At 29.0% G+C, this 7,351-nt stretch overlaps 1 protein-coding gene across 1 annotated transcript in view; it reads left to right on the top strand.

Moving 5' to 3' along the window:
- Positions 1-1,887: 1,887 nt before the first annotated feature.
- LOC100197871 (uncharacterized) overlaps positions 1,888-7,351 on the top strand; it is a 30,097-nt gene continuing 24,633 nt past the window's right edge. Inside the window, exon 1 of the mRNA XM_065805916.1 lies at positions 1,888-1,995. The gene's annotated coding sequence lies outside the window, so the exon portion shown is untranslated. The remainder of the gene's footprint in view (positions 1,996-7,351) is intronic.

Raw genomic sequence — 7,351 nt, 5'->3', positions numbered from 1 at the left:
TTCATCTGCAAAAAATGTCTGCAAAAACTTATGGCTTAGCTAAAGAGGTTTAATAAATAATCCAACTAAGAGTTTAAAAAAAAAAAATAAAAAAAACAATCAAGTTTTTATTTGCTATTTCTTTATGATTTAAACATAATTCTTACTACCAATGAACTTTCTTGCCATTATTCAAAACTCCATTGGTAAAATATAGTATAAGAATTAGACTTTTCCTAATACAATGCTTAAAACGATCGAAATTATCATTCCTGTCTAACCGAAGCCAGTGGCATATCTATAATCCTTTTTAATGAAATTTTAATTGTTGCAGTAGTTGATGTTAAGTAATAGCCAAAAACAAACAAACTATATACTTGCACGACTCCACAACCACGCCCATCTAACCCGCCACATTTTATTGCAACTTTTTTTTTTTATTAATTTCAATTAATTTACTCTTTTTTAATAATTTAAATGCGCGTTTATAAATTTCTAAAGGCCTTTTTTAGCTCTAAGTTGTATGACAATTGTATACAATATTGCGTTCAATCATTTTTAATAGTTTTATTCAATTTTTTAATTAGCTAGAACATTTAATTAGCTAAAACATTATTAGAACATTAGAACATTAGAACATTAGAACATTAGAACATTAGAACATTAGAACATTAGAACATTAGAACATTAGAACATTAGAACATTAGAACATTAGAACATTAGAACATTAGAACATTAGAACATTAGAACATTAGAACATTAGAACATTAGAACATTAGAACATTAGAACATTAGAACATTAGAACATTAGAACATTAGAACATTAGAACATTAGAACATTAGAACATTAGAACATTAGAACATTAGAACATTAGAACATTAGAACATTAGAACATTAGAACATTAGAACATTAGAACATTAGAACATTAGAACATTAGAACATTAGAACATTAGAACATTAGAACATTAGAACATTAGAACATTAGAACATTAGAACATTAGAACATTAGAACATTAGAACATTAGAACATTAGAACATTAGAACATTAGAACATTAGAACATTAGAACAAGCTTATTGCATTGAATGCAATATTACATTCAATGCAATAAGCTCGTGATCCACAGGTGAAAAATTATTTTAAATTGGTGTTTCTACTAAGAATGTTTATTATCAAGTCAGTAAATCGGTAATAAAGATAATTTACTGGTAAATGTTTTTGAGGTTATAGAGCAGAGCTATTATACAGATCAGGGGAGGAATTTTAAAAGTCTCTTTTGAAAATAGCTCTAGTCTAATGCGTAGAAGTGGAAAAATCATCTCAAACTCTGCAGTAGTAGACCCACCTCCATCACGACCATATCATGCATTTTTCTAAAACTCTTTTATTAGAAGGTAGCTGTTTCGACTTAAAATTTCTCATTCTAGAACTAATGTGTAAATAAAAGAAATTTTTTTTATAACAGCAGATAAGCGTTCGAGTAAAAATTATTTAAATAATTCAAACAAATTCTTTTTACTTTCTTTCTTAAATAAATCAAACTATTAAATTCTTTTTACTTTCTTTCTTAAAAGTTTTGTCTTTTTTTATACCAATGTATTATTTTAAATTTTAAAGAAAAAACGGAAATCTGTAAACGTTATGTTAAAGTCATAAGTTATTTAAAGTAATCAAGTAATTATGCGTCTGAAAAATTACATTAAAAAAAAATGTCTTTAATTTTACATATACTTTTAAGAATTAGGTTATGCATGAACGACATTCAAAATTTTAATGCTATTGAAATAAATGCTTTTTTAAAGTGTGAAAGTCACCCGACCATTCCATTTATAGAAACATTAGGTGCACCTAAGCTCATCTTTAGTTAAGTGGATATACTTATTTATTCAACACAATGCAAGGTTGACTTAAAATTCTTTAAAAATTTTACAATTAATAGAAGTAACATTTGTCATATATTTAAAATAATTTTTTTTTAATAAAGAAAACAATCATCAAGTTTTAACAACCAACTGGTATGTGTTTCCTTTTATTATGTTGTTTTTCAATATGCTACTCTGCAACTATAAACAATAAGTATGTTTTAAATTTATAAACAGTATAATTAAAATAAGTATAATTGCAATAAGTATAATTAAGTATAATTAAAAACTTTTGCAGAGGAGAGATTTTGCAGAAATTTCGTATAGTTAAAAAACAAATAATATCCAGTTGTTAATTAAAAACACATTATAATATTATGTTGTTAAAATTGTTAACGAGTGTTTGGACTCTTAAATCTAATATGTATGAAAATGTTGTTTAAATATTTTTGCTGGCACGAAATGTGGCACGGTTTATTAATTAATTACGGCATTTTATGATTATTATTATTTGTTTGTATTATATTTTATTTTTAGCTTCTTGCGATTTTTTTACATTAAACATAACGTCTAAGCTATATTAAAACGGTCCTTTTAAACATTAAATAATCCCATTTTACTTGCTTCTATGAAATAAAATATTATATGTATAAACTTCTTTTCATTTTTTTTAAATTTTACCTAATTATAATGGTAACACAAATTAATTCTCTCTTTGCTTTGTTGTTATAAACAACAAAGCAAAAAGTTGCTTTTTCAACGTAAAATTTACACTAATTAAGAGAGAGCCGTGGTTCACTCCTACCTGTAAAGGAACGATTCATCCCCCCCCCCCCTAAGTTGTGCAGTTGAAATAAAAAATTTAATTCACAATAAGTTCGAGGTTTGTGCAAAAAATAAGAAATAATAAAAATGCTATAATAAAAATGATGTACCTACAACTTCGTTGTAGATACATCAACAACAAAGTTGTATTAACAACAATATTGTAGTATCTACATTTTTGTTAGTTACTTTTTAAATTAATGTGACAACTTCTTTATCTGATTCGTGTTTTGTAGTTGTGTAGGTCTTCTAAACATAAAGAAAACTCTAAAAGTTTGGAATCAGCCCACTTCTGCGGGTGGAATAAACGGATGATTTTAGAAACTATAGGGAGTCAGTTTTTTAAAATAGGCAGGACCCGCCGAGAGGGGGGGCGAAAGGGACAATTTGTCCCGGGCGGCATATATCCAAAGAGGCCCCAAATGAAAAGAAGGTACCTAAAACAAAAAAACAAACAAAAAAAACGAAAAAAAGGTCCTTCATTTATAATGTAGGGAAATTTTGTTAAAAAAGGGGGCCAATCAGGGTTGCTGTTCCAGGCGGCGTGACGGCTCTCAGCGGCCCTGAAGGTAGGATAATATAAGTATTTCCATTCAAGTAGAGATGAGCTTAAGTGCACATAGTTTTTATATAATTGAAATGGTTGGTAATTTTCACACTTTAAAAAAGCATTCAAATCAATAGCATAACTTTGGATGTTGTTTATGACCTAATTTTTAAAAGTATATGAAAAGTTAGAGACATTTTTTAATGTGAATTAAATTCTGATGGAAAAACATTCTGAAAGAAAAGTAAAAACACAAACAGATAGCAGGTTTTTTGTGTAGTACTTCCTATTTCAGCCCAGTGCTGAAATATGAAGTACTATACAAGTGAAAAAATATACGTGCTAATTTTAAAAGTATTTTCTTAAGACAGTATTTATACAATGCCGGATTAAGGATCTTGAAGGCCGGGAACCAAAAAATATTTGGGGCCCCATTCCTAAATAATGTATAAAACATAAGATTACTTTTTTGTTTACAGAGAAACTTTTCTTGCTTTTACATTTGCAAGATCAATTACGACATCTAGAAAATTTATGTTTTTTAACAGTGTTCTTTCAATTGTCATTAAACAAAGAGCATTTAAACAATCATTAAACATTAAAAACCGGAGATCATTTTTAACTATTGCTTTTTTTGAAAATGCTCTCCGGTTTTTAATGTTTAATGATTGTTTAAATGCTCTTTGTTTAATGACAATTGAAAGAACACTGTTAAAAAACATAAATTTTCTAGATGTCGTAATTGATCTTGCAAATGTAAAAGCAAGAAAAGTTTCTTCTTTTTCTCACCTTGTCCCACTTAGGCATCAATGGTAACTTTTCTGTCCTTTCCAGCACCACTTACAAGGCCAGAACAAAATATCTGCCATCTATGAGTTGAAGAAGCACAGAAATTATACTGGCATTAGAGAAACCCAAAGAAATTGTATACAGTCTCACAGTTGTCAACAGCATTTATGCCAACTAAATTTAGAGAACATCCTGCACAAGGAATAAATTCAATATTTGGGTTCTCATTTTTCAGTAGTGTTTGCAAGCCTTTGTATTTTCCTGACATGTTAGATGCATTGTCATATGACTGACCACAACCATCGTTAATATTTAAGCCAAGCTCATCTAATTTTTTCTTGACAGCATCTGCCATAGCCTTTCCGTTTTATCCACATGAAGATTTAAATCCAATAAATAATTCTTCCACAACACTCACATATCGAATGATTATTGTAAGTTGGTCACAGTGTGCAGTGTCAGTTGATGAGTCAATAATCAGTGAAAAGAATTTAGCACTGTCAATTTCGCTACCAATGGAAGCCAGAACTTTTTTTGTATTTAAGAAAACAATTTCCTTATAACTTGTTGATGAAATTTATGAAACATTTCCATAATGTTTAGCAAGGAATGAGTCAAATTTTGCTAAGAACTACAAGGCCCCAAGAAAATTTTCATCACTGAAGTCACCTTCTAGACCTTCACCGAGCTAGACCTCGACTGCACAAAAACTTGAAGCATTCAACAGCTTTTGTTAGAACTTTCCTCCAGTAATGTTTTTCATCTTCTAACTGCTGTTTTAAATGAATATCAATTTCTTCTTTTATTGTGACTTTTACAAAATAGCACTGGAATGTATTAGAATGCTGCTTGCTTTGTTTGTGTCTATGTATAGAACGCAGTCAATGTGCCCAATCGTTGAATCCAGTTCTTAAATTGTCGTCTGAATCTTGAAAAAGCAAGCAGAAGAAACAAAATGTCTTTCCTGTGGATGGTAAATAAATAAGCCTCTCTTTCGAATTTCACCATTTTTCAGCTTAAAAGAAAAATAGATAAGAGAGGAGCACCTTATTTTGGTGTTTGTTACTTTTTGGAATTTTTCAAAATTTTTGTTTTCAACATTTTGATCAGGAAATCCAGTAGCGTTGCGCTTATTTCAAATCCGTCCACAACGCAGGGTTAGATTGACATATTGACAAACTGGACTAAAACAAAAAAGAACGGTGCAGCTTAAGTATACAATTAAAAATAATAATACGTTTAACAATATTACTCATAACAACAACAATAATAATAATAACAATAATAACAACAATAATAATAATAACAGGAATAGAAATAATTTATTCTTTTCTCTAAATTCTACAGTATTCTTATATTGCCTTATGACACATTTTTTGGCTGCGCTGTTGCATTGGATAACACCGGTACATTGTCTATTGAAGAATTATCTGTTACGTTCTGCAACTGTGGATATTCTGCAGTTGGGTTGGATTTAATTGACACACATTGATTCTCCTCCCATACTCTATCAGGAGATCGGAAAAAAGTAGTCAATTTTGGGATTTTTTTTAATGTTGTTTGCTGTTAGTCACATTTTTTTTTTTTTGCAGCTTGGGTTTTTAATTTCCGCTTAAATATTTTCTGTCCATTATTGTGTAATTTTTACAAGAATAATATTGTAATCTTAATTTATAATAATTGTAATCTTAATTTATAATTCATTATTGGTAAAACAAAGGAAGTAAAAAAACTAATATAGCAAAAAATGTATAAAATATTTCAATATTATTATATAAAAAACAAACAACTATTAATTTAAGTGATATTTTTTGTTCTCAAATAAATAAAAAATCAAATCAAAATTTAGTCAATTCGCATTTCTTAATAAATAATTAAATAGTTCGTATTTATCTTCTATCTGCTTATTTCACTTTTAAGTAAGTAAAAAAAGATAAAAATTGTTCGAACTTGTTTCCAATATAGTTCGAACGTGTCCAATATAGTTCGAACTCTTTTTTAAAAAAGTTTTGAGTTTTTACTTTTAATTACATGAGAAATTAATGAAATAATTTGATTACAAATTATCAAAATTAATTTCATTAAGAATTAATGAAAATAATTTAGAATGTCAAGTCATATGCAATAAAGAGAATAATATATAAGTTAAAATTGGGGGCACCGTTGGTACCCTAATTTTTAGGGGCCGGGCACCTAGGCTCCCAGGAACCCGGGTTAATCCGGCATTGTATTTATAACGCTTTTTTTGGCTTGCATTATTTATGACACGCGTAAAATTTTTGAATTAGTAATTTGTAACAGTGAATGAGTGAAAATACATAACTTTACCTTACGGATTAACGTTTAAATACAATACCAATAATTTTGGTCATCTTTGAATAAATAGAATTTATTTGGGGAAGCCGGAAAATTTATGCTAACAGAAATTTCTAGTTTATTTGTTTTCCATCTTCAAGATTTCCTATAGAAAAAAAGGAGATAAGAAATATTTTTTGAGCAATCGAATATTAGTTTTTACACATTTTATTGGGTGACAGGAATAATGTTGAAAAATGATTTTCGGAATAATGTCGAATTTATTTAAAAGGCCTAACGTCGCAAAAAAAGGAATAGTGTCGCAAAAGAATTTAATGAATAGTGTCGAAAACAAAAAAAAGGAATAGTGTCGCAAATAGTAAAAGGAACAATGTCGCAAACAGTAAAATCGGAATAGCGTCGAAAACGAGAAAAAGGAATAGTGTCGCAAATAATAAAAGGAATAGTGTCGCAAATAGTAAAATCAGAATAGTGTCAAAAACATAAAAAAGGAACAGTGTCGTAAAAAAGGAACAGTTCCCAACCTTTACTATAATATTTATATAAAAAAAAAATCTTGTTCAATATATGAGAAGTTTGAACTCTGGTTTTAATCACGTACGTTATGCATAATTTTTTATAGAAAAAATTATACATAACGCACGTGTGTCCTCATTTTGAATTCTCTGCCTTATGTTGGAACCTACATATTATTAAAAGTATAAATATCTTAGAGAGATTCCAAAGACGCGCCACTAAGATAGCTTATAGTATAAAGATTCTACCTTATGAAAATAGACTATGTATTTTAGACCTGACCGTGCTCAAAGAAAAACGTCATCGTGGAGACTTAATACTGCTTTTTAAAATCAAATCTAGTAAAAAACTGTTAACTAGCATCACACTCCGATCCGTTCTGCGCATCGCGATGGCCATAGAAGTCGACTGGTCAAAAAAATAGTTCAATCCAATAATAACAGTATAACAGAGGTGACTTCTTCACAAATCGAGTTGTCGACAGCTGGAATCGCCTACTAGATGAAATTGTAAATG

The sequence above is a fragment of the Hydra vulgaris genome, chromosome 09 (genome assembly GCF_038396675.1).
Source record: "Hydra vulgaris chromosome 09, alternate assembly HydraT2T_AEP".
Lineage (NCBI taxonomy): Eukaryota > Metazoa > Cnidaria > Hydrozoa > Anthoathecata > Hydridae > Hydra > Hydra vulgaris.
Note: the sequence above shows the minus strand (reverse complement) of the source record. Positions and strands in the feature narration are given on the sequence as shown.